The sequence below is a fragment of the Dama dama genome, chromosome 18 (genome assembly GCF_033118175.1).
Source record: "Dama dama isolate Ldn47 chromosome 18, ASM3311817v1, whole genome shotgun sequence".
Lineage (NCBI taxonomy): Eukaryota > Metazoa > Chordata > Mammalia > Artiodactyla > Cervidae > Dama > Dama dama.
The window spans coordinates 10,388,019-10,405,528 of NC_083698.1; the positions used below are offsets into that span (position 1 = coordinate 10,388,019).

At 36.8% G+C, this 17,510-nt stretch overlaps 1 protein-coding gene and 1 pseudogene across 1 annotated transcript in view; both read left to right on the top strand.

The window, feature by feature from the left end:
- Positions 1 to 1,491: 1,491 nt before the first annotated feature.
- GNGT1 (G protein subunit gamma transducin 1) overlaps positions 1,492 to 17,510 on the top strand; it is a 177,092-nt gene continuing 161,073 nt past the window's right edge. The window contains exon 1 of the mRNA XM_061166295.1: positions 1,492 to 1,569. The gene's annotated coding sequence lies outside the window, so the exon portion shown is untranslated. The remainder of the gene's footprint in view (positions 1,570 to 17,510) is intronic.
- The window catches only part of LOC133072742 (histone-lysine N-methyltransferase SETMAR-like), a 163,361-nt pseudogene continuing 147,366 nt past the window's right edge, over positions 1,516 to 17,510 (top strand).

Consider the following 17,510-nt stretch of genomic DNA (forward strand, 5'->3'; position numbering starts at 1 on the left):
AGTCATGTCCAACTCTCTGTGACACTATAGACTGTAGCCCACCAGGTTCCTCTGTCCATTGGATTTTTCAGGCAAGAATACTGGAGTGGGTTTCCATTTCCTACTCCAGGGAATCTTTCTGACCCAGGGATCTAACCTGGGTCTCCTATGTCTCCTGCATTACAGGTTGATTCTTTACCCACTGAGCCATCTGGAAGATCCCAATAGATGGGTAGTGAAATCTTACTCTGTTTTAAATTTGTATTTCTATAATGAATCTTCATGTTGATTTTTTTTTTGATGCCCTTATGTGCTGTCTGTATATTTTCTTTGGTGAACTATTTGTTTACATCTTTTCCTCATTGCTGTTGAGTTTTCTTATCATTGAGTTTTGTGAGTTTTTCATGTATTCTCAATACAAGTTCTTTGTTAGATAAGAAATTTTAAATATTTTCTCTGAGCTTGTGGCTTGTTTTTTTTTTTTCATTCCCTGTCTTTCAGAGACCAAATATTTTTAATTTCAATGACCTAATTAATCATATTTTTCTTTTATGGAATATGTATTTGATGTCATGTCTAAGTACTCAGTGCCTAACCTGAGATGTTGAAGATTTTCTCTTACAGTTTTGTATGTCTATGTACACTTATGTACATTTATGTACACTTTGTACACTTATGTCTATGATCCATTTGGAATCAATTTTTACATAAGATGTACAATATATATTAAGATTAAAAAAAAATATGGATGACCTATTGTCCCAACACCATTTGTGGAAGACTGTCATTTCCTTACCAAATTGGGTTTGCACTCTTTTTCAAAATTCAGTTGCACTTTGGTGTGTAAGTCGATATCTGGATTCTATTCTGATCTGTTAATTTATATGTACATTCTCTTGCCAAAACCACATTGTTTGATTACGGTTGTTTCTAATGAATTTTAAATTAAGTACTATAAATCCTCTAATTTTATTTTATTTTAAAATTTTGGCGATTTTCATTCCTTGATTTTCCATAACTATGAAATACCTCTTTTCATCCTTTTTCTTTTACTCAATCTATATGAAGAAGAACTGAAGTGAAGTCACTCAGTCGTGTCTGACTCTTTGCGATCCCATGGACTGTAGCCTACCAGGCTCCTCTTTAGAACAGAGTTCTAAAATTGAGGCTGAGAAATATCCCAGGTTTAGGAATGGAGGAAAAGTGGGGATTTGGGGGAAATGGAAGAAATTAAAATGAGTGAGGCACTTAGGATGGTTCAAACTGGGGAAAAAGATTAGCCTGGGGTTTGGATGTATATCCTAGCAATCAAGGAACTACCACGTAGGTATATAAAGCACCTGAGACCCTGGGGCTTCCTGCTAGAGGATGATGAGCCTGAATGGGTTCTTCAGTAGAGGTACCACCATTAACCGTGTGCATCTTTCCCTTTTCCTTTCTGTTTGTTTGGATCTCTTACAGTGTTCACGTGTTGGAGAGACTTCTTTTGGTCCCCAGTGCTGACCCGTCTCTGTGTGCAGACTGGTTCCTGGGACCTCTTCAGTTGAAAGTGGTGAGAAGACCAAAAAGCTGTGTCTGCATTACTATCCAGTAAGTCTGACTACTCCTAAGCAAGAATGTGGGTATATTTTCATCCCTTGGGTTCTTTCAGGTTAGCACATAGATTTGGAAATTGTCCTCTCTTTGGTTTTATGAAACTGTAAATAGATCAACATTTGGGCTCATTTACCCTTTTCTAAAATAAACAAGCTCCAGGTGTGATACTGTTCAGTTAGAGAAATCAGAAGCTGTGATAAAGGGGCAAGAACTTCTAGTTATGTAGACAACTCGGAGCTGTAGGTGTAGCTCAGTCACAGTATTTCTCTGAGCTTACATAATTTTAGCACTTAATTTTGATTGAAGACTTTTTGGAAGCAATCATATGAAGTGTTGAAAGGTACCTTTCTCTGATAGGGTTTTGAGGTTTTGCTTGTGGAGTGTTTTTTCTGGAATTTGGGGGCAAATAAGATTATCTTGAGGAAACAGATGACCATTACTTTCCTTCAGTTTTATTACCCATTGTGTGTATATGTAGCTAATCCTCAGGTATTCTTATTTACATCCTGGGAATGAATGTCCACTCAGCAGCTGAAGATAATGTCATCTGCTATAACAGCAGCTGTTTCTTGCCAGGTGTGAGGCAGGGAGTTTAGATATTATTGCTCTTAATGCATAAATTAAAAACATTGTAAAATATTTTTGGTGAGAGATATAGAGTACAAATTAAGAAGCTTAGCATCTGTTTAAAGACTACAGATCTTGGTATCCTTTCTGCTAACTGGAGATTTGTTTCTTCTTCTGGATATTTTTTGAGAATACAATTTTCTACTTTTGGCAAATGTCTTTTTTTTTCTTTTAATCAGGAGCATATGTCCAACTCCTAGTTCATTCAGAAACACTAGGAACATGACTTAATAGTGTTTATCAAATTTAAACCAACAACCCAGTCTTTCTGCTTTTGACTAAAAACAATAATTTCAAGTGGAGTAAACTGACTTACCTCTCACCAAAATTAAACAAACAAACAAAAATTGTGCTTGCTTTGGTAGCAGACTGAGAACATGTTGAATCAATGAAAACAAGTAAAATAACTAGGGTGATTCAAAGTTGGTCCATATCTGGGAAACTCATGTTTTGACAGCAACATAGATGAACAGCAATCTTAGGGTTCCATTGCAAGAAATTATCTTTCCAATAGCTGATTCAGATACTATACAGTGAACTGTATTAGCCAGGGCTCTCCAGAGGAACAGAAGCAATAGGATGTATATATCTCTATCTTTGGGGGCTCCCCAGGCAGCTCAATGGGTAGAGAATCTGCCTGCCGATGCAGGAGACCGAGGAGACTTGGGTTCGATCCCTTGGTCAGAAAGATCCCTTGGAGGAGGGCATGGCTACCCACTCCAGTATTCTTGCCTGGAGAATCCCATGGACAGAGGAGCCTGGTGAGCTACAGTCCATAGGATCACAAAGAGACAGACACAGCTAAAGCAACTGAGTATGCTTGCATGCATCTCTGTCTTTATGTTTGTCTGTCTGTCTCTCTATCCAGAGATTGATTTAAAGTAACTGGCTTACATGCAGAAGTCAAAAATCCTGAGGGAAAGCAGGTAGACTAGAGAACTGGGAAGTACTGATTATCTTAAACTGGAGGACAGTCTGGAGGTAGAATTTCTTCTCTTCAGGTCTTCAGTTTGGTTAGATGAGGATTATCTGCTTTGCTCAGAGCTGACTGATTTAAATGTTAATCACATCTAAAAATTAGCTTCACAGTAACCTATAGATTGCCATTTGACCAAACAACTGCCTTTCAAAGCCTATCCAAGTACATTTGCTCTTCCAACTCTTTTAGTACCATTTGTTAAAAAAGCTACCCTTTCTTCATTGAATTGCCATGGCACCTTTGTCAAAAATCAGTCGGCTTTATTTTTGGGGTCTGTTTTTATTGTTGATCTGTTTTGTTAATCTTTTAATATATATCTATACTTAGACTCATTGGAAAAGACCCTGATGCTGGGAGGGATTGGGGGCAGGAGGAGAAGGGGACGACAGAGGTTGAGATGGCTGGATGGCATCACCGACTTGATGAGCATGAGTCTGAGTAAGCTCCGGGAGTTGGTGATGGACAGGGAGGCCTGGCGTGCTGCGGTTCATGGGGTCACACAGAGTCGGACACGACTGAGCGACTGAACTGAACTGAACTGATACTTTTAGTAATACCACACTGTATTCCTGTTGCTTTACAGAAATCTTAGACTTGGGTAAATTGAGTCTTTTAATTATTTTCTCTTCAGATTTTCACACTACTCTAGTATCTTCACTTTCCAGATAAGTTTTAAAAATGGTTGATGTCAACAGAAAAGCTTTTGAGGGTTTTATTGGGATTATGTTAAATGTCAGATCAAATAGGGAAGAACTGACATCTTAACCATATTAACTTTTCTACTCTATGAGCATTCATTCTGCATTTATTTTCATATTCTTTGATTTCTTTCATCAGTGTTTTATGGCTTTCCTATATATAGATCCTATATATTCTTTTTTATATTTATATGTGGTTCATTTTTGATGATATTATAAATACTTTTTATTTAAAATTCCAGCTACTAATATTAGTATCTAGGAAATCAACTGACTTTTGCATACTGGCCTTGCTTCCTGAGTTCTTGCTTAACTCACTACTTCTAGGAAATTTTTATAGACTTTGGGGTTTTCCATGTAGACAGTCATGTCATCAGCCAACAAAGGGAGTTTTATGTCTTCCTTCACAATATGTACTTACCTTACTGAACTTGATAGGTCTTCTAATACATTGTTGAATATGAGTGGTGAGAAGAATAATCTATGACTGGTCTGATACTGAAGATAAGCATTAAGTCTCTTGACATTAAGTGTGATGTTAGCTGTAGGTTTGCCTTATATATCCTTTGTAAGGTTAAAAAAAGTTTCAGTCTCTTCCAGGTTTGGGGGAGTTTTTATCCTGAATGGACTTTGAAGTCTGTCAAGTAATTTTTTGCACTTATTAATATGATTATATAGTATTTATTTCTATTATGTTGATTGTTAACATTTATGAATGTTAAACTAGCATTGCAGTCCTATAATGAACCCTGTTTAGCCATAGTGTGTTATATATCACTGAGATTTTTCAAATTTTAAATATTAGTTTTATTTTTTAGCACCTATGTTCATTTTTTATTTTTTAATTTATTTATTTTTAATTAGAGGAAAATTGCTTTATAATGTTGTGTTGGTTTCTGCCATACAGCGATGCAAATCAGTCACAATTATACATATAGAGCCCCCTTCTTGAGTCTCCCACCCCTCCCCATATACCATCCCTCTAGGTCATCACAGAGTGCCACGCTGAGCTTCCTGTATCACTGAGTTTTATTTCACATTTTGTTAGAGATCTTTGCTTCTGTGTTCATGAGTGACATTGGTCTTCAGTTTTCTTTTTTTATAATGTTTTTAGTCTGGTTTTCATAGTAGAGTAATTATGACTTCATAGGGCTTCCCTGGTGGCTCAGATAGTAAATCATCTGCCTGCAGTGCAGGAGACTCAGGTTCGATCCCTGGGTCGGGAAGATCCCCTGGAGAAGGAAAAGAACACTCCAGTGTTCTTGCCTGGAGAATCCCATGGACAGAGGAGCCTGGCGGGCTACAGTCCATGGGGTTACAAAGAATCAGACACGACTGAGTGACTAACGCTAACACTAATGACTTCATAGAATGAACTGGAAAATATTCCCTTCTTTTCTATTTTTTGAAAGAGACTGTGTAGAATTGCTAATGTGTTTTCCTTAAATATTTGGACAAATTATGAGTGAAATCATCTGGGCTTGGGGTTTTTTTCTTTCTCAAATTAAAGATTTTTAAGTAATTACTTAATTTCTTTAATAGGTATAGGTCTATTCAGATTATCTGTTTCTCCTTGAGTGAATTTTGTAGTTTGCAGCTTTTGAAGAATTGTTTCATTTTATCTAAATTTTTGAATTTATGGTTGCAGAATTGTCCTTCATATTCTTTTATCATTCAAATGTTCATTGGATAAGTAGTGAGAGCCCTTCTTTCATTTTTTATATTGGTAATTTTTTTCTTTCTTGTTTTTTCTTGCTTAGCCTAGGTAGAACTTTTTATTATTCTTGGCAGATAACTAGATTTTGTTTTCATTGATTTCTGTCTATTGCCTTCCTGTTTTTAGTTAATTTATTTCTACTCTCATATTTATTATTTCCATTCTTATGCTGGTGCTAAGTTTAATTTACACTTCTTTCTCTGGTTTCTTAAGATGAAAACCTAAGACTGATTGATTGGTAGTCTTTCTTTTTTAAAAACATGTTCATTTTATGCTATAGCTATCCCTTGAGGTCAGTACTGCTTTAGCTGTATCCCACAATGTTTGATAAGTTGTATTTGCATTATAATTAAATTCAAAATATTTAAAAATTTCTTTGATTTTTTTAACCCATGATTATTTAAAAATGTATATTTTCCAAGTATTTGACCATTTTCTAGTGTTGTTAGTGATATTTAGTTCATTTCCATTATGGTGGCAGAACATACTTTGCATGATTTATATTCTTCCATATTTGTTAAGGTTTATTTTATGAACCAGAATATAGTCTATCTTGATGACTGTTTAATGCTCACTTGAGAAAAAATGTCCATTTTAATGTTGGTGTTTAGAGGGTTCCATAAATGTGAATTATGCCACGTTGATTAACAGTGCTGTTCAAGGTCCTTCCTAAATTTTTGCCTGCTTGTTTATGGTGGTGAAGTCTCCAGCTCTAGAAGTAGATTTATATGTTTCCCTATTTAGTTTTGTCAGCGTTTGCCTTAAGCATTTTGATACTCTGTTAGGTGCACAATTGCTTAGAATTGTTATGTTTTCTTGGAGAATTGACCCCTGTGTTATTATGTAATGTCCCTTTTTATTCCTAAACATTTTCCTTGTTCTGATGTTGGTCTAAAATTAATGAAGCTACTTAGCTTTCTTTGATTTGTGCTTTCATTGTGTAACTTTTTGCATCCTTTCAAAGTTTTTTTACTGAGATAAATTTCACACAAAATTTATCATTTTGAAGCCTTCAATGGAGTGGTTTTCCATATATTCACACTATTGTTTTACCATCAGTATTATCTGATTCCAGAATATTTCCATTATCCCAAAATGACATCTCAGTCTTTCAGCAATTAATCACAGTTCTCCCCTCCCTTTATCTCCTGGCAAACACTAACCTACTTTAAGTCACTATGGTTTTGCCCATTGTAGAGATATCATATAATATGTGGCATTTTGTTTCTTGTTTCTTTCACTTATCCTAATGTTTGCAAGGTTTCCCACTTGCAGCATGTATCAGCGCTTTGTTGCTTTTTATGGCTGACTAATATTCCTTTGTATAGCTATGTCCAATGTTGTTTATCCATTTATTAGCTGATGGGCATTTGAATTGTTTCAATTTTTAGATTGTTATGAATTCTTGTGTACAGATTTTGGTGAACATGTTTTCAGTTGTCTTGGATCTATACCTAGGAGTGGAATTTCTGGGTCACATGGTAATTCTGTGTTTTAACTTTTTGAGGAACTGCCAAACTATTGTCTATAGTAGCTCCATCCCTTCTTTTAATCTATATAACTCTTTGTATTTAAATTGGCTTTCTTATAGGTATAGATTCAGGTAATGCTGAAGATCTCTTAAAGTGCTTTCAGACTATTCACATTTAAAGTGATCACTGACAGCTGGATCAGAATCCGCTGTCTTGCAGTTTCCTATTTGCTGGATTTGTCTTTGTTTCTTCTTGTTCTGACTTTTCATTTTATTTGAGTATCTTTTGTGATTCTCATCTATTGATTTATTGTTCATGCCTCATCTTTAAAGTGCTTTGTAAATATAAAAGCTAAAATTTAGAATATATGTTTCAAAATAATTCTAATCCATCTTCAGATAGTACTGTACTTTTCCATCTTTCAAATAGAATTGTAGTGAAAGTAACTTAGAAGATTCCCAGTCTCCATTTGCAGTAAGAGTAAATTCTTCCTAGCGTTTACCAAGACCATCATCTGATAATAAACCATCATCTAATAAAACCACAGTGAAATATAAGAAATGACTAATTTTATATAATTTGCTATTCAGTTTGAAGATGGAGAAAATATGGTAAGTGTACCATATTTGAAAGCTTATTTTCATAAGTGACTGCAATTAAAGAAAATATTATCCCAACTTTACCTAATAAATCATAATACAAAGAATCAAGGTGATCTTGTTTGTGTAGTGATGGCTCCTTAATTGTGCTCTGTTTATCTGTGTATTGCCAAAGTCCTTAACAATGCAGATCATAATCACCATTCAAATGGGTTTTTTTGTATGTGGAATAAGTCAGGTTCTTACCTACTTAATAAACCAAAGCAATAAATATAGGAATAAGTCTAACAAAAATGGTTGCAGTATAAATGATTTAGTCATATTGGAGGAGAGTTTAGCAATTATATATTAAAACTCAAAATGGATCCACCCTACAACCAGACGTCCTGCTTACACGTGTATATAATGAGATATGTAGAAAGATGATCTGTTACTATGGAGCTATGAAATTTAAAATGGCCTAAATGTTTATTAACAGACAAATGTGTATACCTGCTAATCAGACTAAAGTAGCATATTCATTTAGTGGGATGTTATGTGATAGTTAAAAGTAATGAACTGGGTCTCCATATATCAATCAGAGACATATCTAATACACTTTTTATGAGAGTAAGCAAATTAACCATTACACCTTGAGAGAAAAGTAGGAAAAATGCCAAGACGACTCAAAGTTGTGATCATTATTAAATGGTTCCAAGGACAGAGTGGGAAAAAAATCTGGATTGTATTTGTTACTCAAATAAAACTATATTTTTTATTGCAGGTTTATAATTTTTTATCAGCTTTATCAGGAAAAGTTACACACACACACACACCCTAAATATCAATGGTTTAAAATAACAAAGGTTTATTTTATACTTATGTTGCTTGTTTATCATATGGTGTTGGAAGTGACTTTTCATTTAATTTACTCAGAAACTTTGACTTATGGAGCAGCTACTAACTGAATAGCTTAGAGGATAATGGGAAGTTTTGTGGTTTTGTACTGGCAATTAAAATTTTGGCCTATAGTACTTGTAAAAGTTCTATTCACAACTAATAGTCTAGAAATAATCACATGGTGCTCCTTACACTTAAGTGGATCAGGAAGTGAAATTCTACCATAGGCCAAGGACCTGAAATATTCAGAGAACAAAATTATGCCCATCACAGAGGAAAATGAATTAATCTATTTTTCCTACAATTAATCATTTAAAATATAATCAAAGATTGATTCAGTTAGTTAGTGGAGAGCAAATGGCTAGATACAAATATATAGGCTAATATGACAATTAGGTAGATTTATAACCTGAAAAACTTCAAATAAAGTGTTGAGCCTTCCTCTTGAGCCTTCCTCCCACCCTCCCATCCCACCTTCCAGATTAGTACAGGCACCAAGGTGAGCTCCCTGTGGTATAGAGCAGCTTCCCACGAGCTGTCTGTTTCACACACGGTCATCAAATAGTTGTATGGGATATGTCATGGTATGTTGGTTGTATGTTATATGTTGTATGTTATGTATGTTGTATGTTATATGTCAGGGTGTATGTCAGTGCTCCTCTCTCAGTTGTCCCACCCACTCCTTCCCCCAAGTCCAAGTCCGTTCTCTACGTCTGCTTCTCTCTTCTTGCCTTGCAGATAGTCTCATCTATACCATTTTAAAAGATTTCACATATATGTTCATATACGATATTTGTTTTTCTCTTTCTGATTTTTGTGCTTCCATTTTCTTTAACGTACTAGTGATTTTGATCCTTGACTCCCAATTTAAACTGGGCCCTGAACATTACCTGGTAGTGCAGTGTTTCTCTTATCACTTATCTCCGATCTCCACAAGACATTTAAACAATTCTTCAGTTCAGTTCAGTTCAGTCGCTCAGTCGTGTCCGACTCTTTGTGACCCCATGAATTGTAGCACGCCAGGCCTCCCTGTCCATCACCAAGTCCCGGAGTTTACTCAAACTCATGCCCATCGAGTCGGTGATGCCGTCCAGCCATCTCATCCTCTGTCGTCCCCTTCTCCTCCTGCCCCCAATCCTTCCCAGCATCAGGGTCTTTTCCAATGAATCAGCTCTTTGCATGAGGTGGCCAAAGTGTTGGAGTTTCAGCTTCAGCATCAGTCCTTCCAATGAACACCCAGGACTGATAGCCCTCTTCAAAGCTTGACACTGTTTTTTGGGTGTGTGCTTTAACTCTTTTTTTTTTTTTTTTTGTGCTTTAACTCTTTGGCCTACTTGCAGAGAAAGCAGAAGCCATTGGTCCCACAACCACCCCCATACAACTTCTCACAGCCATGTAACCCAGTGGAGGAATTATTCCTCAGAATTCCCTTACTCTCTCAGGTGATTTTTCACTGCAATTGCTTGGTGGCTCAGACAGTAAAGAGTCTGTCTGAATGCAGGAGACCTGGGTTCAATCCCTGGGTCCGAAAGATCCCCTGGAGAAGGGAATAGCAGCCCACTCCACTATTCTTGCCTGGAGAATTCCATGGACAGAGGAACCTGGTGGGCTACAGTCCATGGGGTCACAAAGAGTTGGACACAAGTGAGCAGTTAACTTTCACACTTTCAGTCCTTTGCTACTCATGTATACTCAGAACCTTGCTCTGTACTAGACACTTCCCATCCACTCTGAAATCTTTGTACTCAGTAGTCTTCCCCCGTCCTCTCTGTCATGCTCAGTTGACAGTCAAGTTTCTTGCATCCCCACATCTGCATCCCCCATTCACTCCTCAGCTCAATCCACTAGGACTGCTGCCCTAGACACGACTGTGGGAAAGACCCTCCAGGCCAGAGGATGGAATGGACACTCCTTCTGACCTCTCAGCAATCTTGGACATAACTGAACACTCATTCTGCTTTAAAAGACTCAGCTCCTTTAACTCCATGCCCCTGTCCTGTCTTTGCTTCTACCTCTGTGTCTTCTTTTCTTTTTTCTTTTTAAAAATTAATTTATTTATTTTAATTGCAAGCTAATTACTTTACAATATTGTAGTGGTTTTTGCCATACGCTGTCTACTTTTCTTCTATTAGACTTTTTTAAGATATTTTTTTCCTGTGGACCATTTTTAAAGTCTTTATTGAACTAGTGATAGTATTGCTTCTTCTTTTTTTTTTTTTCTTTTTTTTTTTTCTTCTTTTTTTTTCTCTTTTTTTTTCTTCTCTTTTTTTTTCTCTTTTTTTTTTTTCTTTTTTCTTTTTTTTTTTTCTTCCTTTTTTAAATGTTTTGGTTGGTGAGGTTTGTGGGATCTTCGCTCCCTGATCATTGGAAGCTGAAGTCTTTAACCACTGGACCACCAGGGAAGTCCTTTCTATTAGACATTTAACTGTAGACATCCTGACGGTTTCACCCTGGTCCCTCTGTTTTCTCTTTGCCTGCTTTTATTTATTGATTTTTGCCACTTCGGTGACTTCACTTCCATCTCGATAGTGATTATTTTTGACTTTATGTCTCTAGGTCAAATTTACCTTCTGAGCTCCAGAACAAAATACCAAACATTCTGTACTGAATCTCCAACCATACGTTTCATGGGTCCTTCAAAACTACCATGCCTCCTAAAGCAGTTATGATTCCCTCTGCCTCCCACACTGCCTGTACCCCCCAAATGGCACCCACAGCCAATGAACCAGGAAGCAATGACTCATTCTTGATTATTTTCTCTATATCAGCTCCCATAATCACACATTATATATCATGAATTCTACCTCCTAACATGTTGGTTGCAAATACTTCCACGTCACTATGTTTCTGCCATTTAAACCTAAGCCACTGTCATCTCTTGCCTGGACCAATGCATCTCTTCCCATGACAGTCCTATTTTCACTCTCATCAGCTTGGATCCATTCTGGAGCAGCACATAGTATCTTGAGCAGCACCCTGTATGAATGGTGAATGATGAATGTGACTGACGCCTCCCTCCATTGTATGCAACATGGTTCTCATCTGAAGTAATCTTCTAAAAATAAAAAGCAACCACGATACTGCTCCAGTTAAAGTTTTTAGTGACTTAAGATTTAAAATACTTTACTTGGCCAAGATTCCCTCATGATCTGGCCCTACTTCCCTTGTCATTTTGCTTCTTCCATAGTTTTTCATCCCTTGAGTTCTCTAAATTCCCTTTATCCCCAATCAGAGCCTTGGGATATGCTATTTCTTCTTCCTGGGAACACCTTTCTTTAACTCGTTACCTGGACAAATTCTACTTAACTTTCATGTCTTTGTTTAAAGGTATTTTCTCTGTATAAGCCTTCCATGACACCTTGTATTAGGTAAGGTTTACACATTAGGAATTCTCATAGACACTGTATTTCTTCTTCTAACCTTTGTACAATTGTAAGCTCCAAGGGGGCAGAGACTGTGTCTCCTTCATTCATCTGTACATCCTCAGTGGAAAAACAATAGATATTCACTAAATATTTATTCCAATTAGTGAAGTTTTGCACTCTCCAAGAAAATAGCAACTAAACTGTTTATTTAAAGAATTTACTTTCTGTCATGAATTTCTATTACTGGCTTTTTACATAGTCAAATGTAATCATTTAATTGCAGACTGTATTTTATTCTCTGCCTTCTTTGCAAGTAGACTTATCTGCAATTGATTCTAAGTGATATTTCAGATAGATTCATATTAGTTTCAGAAATGTGCTTGGAGTAACTTATTTTATCTCGTAGGCCTTGGTTAAGTGACACTGTCGTATAAAAGAATATATATTACGGATATCACCACAAAAGATTTGCAGTTAATCCTGTAGACATTTTTGAAATTATATCTTCATTTTCAGAAAATTGTGTGGCAAAAATAAATAAATAACTTCATCTAGACTGTACACACATGCAGTTTGATATCTTCATAGTTAGAATTACTGAGTCTTTACCAACCGTGAAAGCAAGAAAGACAGTGAGTAATAAGCAAGCAAGAAATATATCAGAGAATCTTACTGAACACAGTCTTGGGATTCTGTTTTGCTAGAAGAACAGGAGTTTCAGAAGCCAAGAAATGCTTTTGATTTAAGTCACTGTTCTCTCAGATTTATCTCATTTATCTCAAAAGTGAAAATGCTGATTTATAACTTGTCCCTAGAAGTTGCTTGAAGTAAAAAACAAAACAGGATAATGTGATGAATTATAAATTAGGAAAACTGGATTCTTATCCCAGCTCTAATAATTATAGTGATGATAATATAGGAGCATAGCTTAATGGCTCGAGCCTTCATTTTCTAACACATGAAATGAACATGCAAATGTTAACACCACTTAAAACACAGGGTAGTTATTTTGGCTAAATGAAGAGCAAAAATTACTTAGCCTGGCAAATGATGCTCTTTTCAACCTGATTGAAACTGGCTTCTTGCACCTTGCTTGTTAGCCTTCTTACCCACCTTCTGACTTCTACCCCACTTTCCCCAACACACACAGACATTTGTTCTACACTTACAGCACCAAATTAATCATTACTTCTTGCTTTTTGAAAACACTAAACCTTTTAATACTTATGAATAAAGTGAGAATAATAATTTTGAAATATATGCTTGTGTTTTTCCTTGTTTACATTTCATTGTGTGCTATTTTCTTACTATGTTTTCAAGAGGGATTATTTGTCTTAGAGGGGAACAGAATTTTTATATCAAGAAGATAAAGAGAAGGAATTTGTGTGTGACACTTTGACACTCAAAATCAAATCTGGGGAGTCCATGGTAAAACAGTGGTTCTGAAAGGCAGGCTTTGGAATGAAAACACTCTTTAGAAAATATCTTAGCTCATATTCACATCAGGAGCCAGTTCTGGAAATCTTAGACATAAAGAGAAATTCCTCTCCAAAATGGAAGGAATAGTCTATGTCTTCTGGCTCAGGGTCTGGGAGGAAAAAACAAGGGTTCTCAGATCTGCAGTGTGTCCTGTCTTCGCTTCTCAGAGGCAAAATCCCAAGAAGAAAGAGCGATTTCTTGAAGTTGAATAAAAGGTCAAAAGCGTTAGAAGACGTCTTGTCATGCAGGATGATGGCATGATAGCATCATAGCCTTAGAGCAAAGATGCAGTTGCATAGTGACCTGAAGCAGTCCTCCTGGCTCCAGGTGCGATGCACACAATAGAGAAAGGACCGATAAGTTCGTGCACATCTCAAGAGGGAATGAAGAACTAATAATAGCAAGCACACATTGCCTGTAAACTTGCCAGGCATCCTTCTTAGCATTTTGTAGCTATTAACTCACTTAATCTATGCAACCACACACTGAAGAAGAACCCCATTTGACAAAGAAGAAAATGTAGATGTGTGTCATTTAAGTAATTTCCCCACTGAGATATAGTTATTGAGTATTAGAACTTCTTTGCAGAAGGGTTGAATGACACCATGTTAGCTGAGGGCTTTAGGGTGAGCTGCTTGGTTCAGTGATAAAGAAGAGTGAAAGCCAAAATTCAAGGGGTATCCATACTGCCAGTGAGAAAGAAATTAGCAAGGAGGACCACTGGGTCTGATAAGGCTAAGAGATCATGTTGCAGAGGCCAGGTTATGGTGCTACCTGGCCAATACCACACTTGGTAGCATTGGTGAATGAGAATCTGCCAAGGCAGAAATTAGCAGAGAGACCACCTAAGTACTTATCCCTCACTGCCATTCAGTCCTTAAGTTTCCCCTACACTCAGTCATTGACTTGAGAAGGCAGTAGAGAAGGAAAAATGGCTCTGACCTGGAACTGAACTTGAAACTATTTATTTATCCATTAGAGGCTACTTTGAATTAAAAAAATAAAACTATTTAGGTTAAAGGACACTGGTTCTATTTATTGCCAGTATTTTTTGGCAGCTCCTCCACTTTTCAGTGAGAATGGAACATCAGCTTGTTATGAAAAATGAACAAGCTAGGCATAACTGTATTACAATGTGGGTAAAATGCTACTCTTTTCTTTTGTGCATCCGTATTTGCTGTTATATCTGCTGTAAGACCCTTTCTCTTTCCCTTATCTGGCAAAGTCTAACTCATCTGTAAGTCCTAATGCAAGTGTCACATCCTTTATGAGAAATATTCCCGGAAGTACAGACAGAGTTAGTGACATCATATGCTTCTAAAGCACATAGTCCATGTACCTCTATTATATTGTATGACATCCACCTATTAGTCTGTCTCTTTCCCTTAGACTCTGAACACCTGCATATTGTGAGCCTCAATCACTGGTTATCAAACAAATCAACAACCAAATGGGAAGGTTTGTGTGAATGTCATGGGATCCAAGGATCCATCTCCTTTGTTGTTCAGTTGCTCAGCTGTGTCTAACTCTTTGTGACCCCATGGGCTACAGCATACCAGGTTTCCCTCTCCTTCACTGTCTCCTGGAGCTTGCTCAAACTCGTGTCCATTGAGTCAATGATTCCATCCAACCATCTCATCCTCTGTCACCCCTTCTCCTGCCCTCAATCTTGCCCAGCATCAGGGTCTTTTCCAGTGAGTTGACTCTTCCATCAGGTGGCCAAAGTATTGGAGCTTCAGCTTCAGCATCAATCCTTCCAATGAATGTTCAGAGTTGATTTCCTTTAGGATTAACTCTTAGACCCCAAAGTTACACAGTTGAGGACACAGAAAATATTTGCTAGATAATAGCTGGGTTTTTACTTGAGTCTTGATGCTTTTGCATTAGACAGTCTGAGGACTCAAATGTTAAGAGTCCCCCAAAATCATTTAAAAAGCTTGATGAATGACATATCTGTTTTCCTCTCATAGAATGCCAATGCCATAAGGAGAGAAAATTTTGTCTGTTTTATTCATTCACATATCCCTAGTACCTTGAACCATGCCAATTATTTATGAAGTGGGTGCAATAATTGTTGACTTGAAAAAAAATGAATGGCCAGTTATTGAAAACTCTACCTGCAGACACAGAAATCCCAGGGGGTATATCTGGTTCATGCTCCATTGAAGCTTCCCTTTCAGCTATGTACCAGTTGCTTAATAGAAACAGGAAGTTACATTTTACTGCCATTTCCTTGAAAATCACTAGTAATACAATTTCTTCGAAAATTGCCTGTAACGACTACAATAGCCTGAGCGAATTCTGTCTCTTCCCAGACGTAATTTCCTGAGCAACGGTGCTTCTAGGGAGTTATCGTTCCACATAACTTTGATTGAAATCTGTTCAGTCTGACTCCCTCCTTGCTCTATCAGATTATAACTTCCCCATCTGTGGTACCTCTCTTCAGCCATTTTGCTTATAATGAAGGTTAATGGCTGGCTGTTGACTCAAGGGTGAGGTGGTGCTATGTCACATCCTCCCAGCAAGTTGCATAGGACAGAAGGTCTACAACCATTATCTAGCCTGGACTCTTATAGAATTTGAGGATGATCTTTTTTTTCCAAATTCCATTTTCAAATGAATAGTCGTTGAAATGGCATGCTTTTTACTGATTCATTGATGTTGCAAACTGAGAAACTGAGTGTAAAACTGAAAAATATCTAGGAAAGGTATTACAAGAAGAAAATGACATTTATAGCTGCATCTGCTTGGACATTTTAAAATTGATAACTGAAGTATAATTCAGGTTTCAAGAACAATATGCCTTCACCTGTACACGATCACTTATTATGAAAAGTGTCTTTGATTTTTCTGACTTTCCCCACTTCATGCGAGTTTGGCTTCGATTCTCACGCTGATGTCATCTGGGTTTACAGACATTAAGGCACACTGCGCCATAATCCCCCTAGTTCCAATTGCTTTTGAATCTTAACAGAAGTTGGGTACTAGAAAAATGTAAGATCAGGATGGCGAAAGCAAAATTGGGCTTTTTTGGGTCGGGCATAAATATATAACACAAAATATAATAGAGAAACAATATTGTAACAAATTCAATAAAGACTTTAAAAAATGGTCCACATCAAAAAATCTTTAAAAACAAAAAACACCAGATGGGTCAGTCCAGAAGAAAACTGTATTTCTAAAACATCTATTTTATCCTGTGCAATAACATTTATTGTATAATTAAATCTTCACAAAAGCCCCTAATTAACATAAAGTGTGAGTCTTCCCATCTTATAATCAGGACAGTGAAGTTCAGGGAGTTTAAATAACTTGCTCTGATAGGTACAGTTAGTAAGTAACCCAACAAATATTAAAACCTATATCTATCCAATTGCAAAGCCCATACCACACTGCAGAGTTTTAAAAATGTAGGCTTAAGTGCACACATGTATACAAAGAACAGCCTTTGCAGTGCAATCCTTGAGAACCATGAAATGTTAAAGAATCTAAATCTCTTCACTCACTCCTTCACCACTTCACCCTCAGTCTTTCATCCATTCCTAAAGGATAGTCTTGTGTTTTCTTCCTCTTGCCACCAAAGTTCACTTGGGTAATGTTTTAAATTAGTTTTTCCTGGACTATAGTTGCTCTGCAGTGTTGTGTTAGCTTCTACTGTACACAAAGTGAATCCCCCGCACATACGCAAATCTCCCCTCTCGTTTGGACTTCCTTCCCGTCCAGGTCCCCGCAGAGCACTGAGGGGGTCCCCTGTGCCCTATGGTGTGTTCTCATCAGTTACCTATTTATCCCTAGTATCGACAGTGCGTATGTGTCAATCTCCACCTTCCAATTCCTCCCACCCCCCAAGTAATTATTTTGATATGAGGTAAACAGCTATTAAATATTATTTTGTTTGCTTATTTTGTTTTTCTAAGTGCTGTTTTCATTTATTATGTATTTGATTATATTTTTGTTATTTATTTGCATTATGATATTGTGACAGAGGAGGTGATTTGTGTACAATGCTGTGCTTAATCACTGCATATTGAACAATATACCTATCAATCAATTCTTTAGTATCAAGTAATTAAATAATTGTTTTGTATGCTTTTTCTGGAGAAGAAAATGCAGAGATACT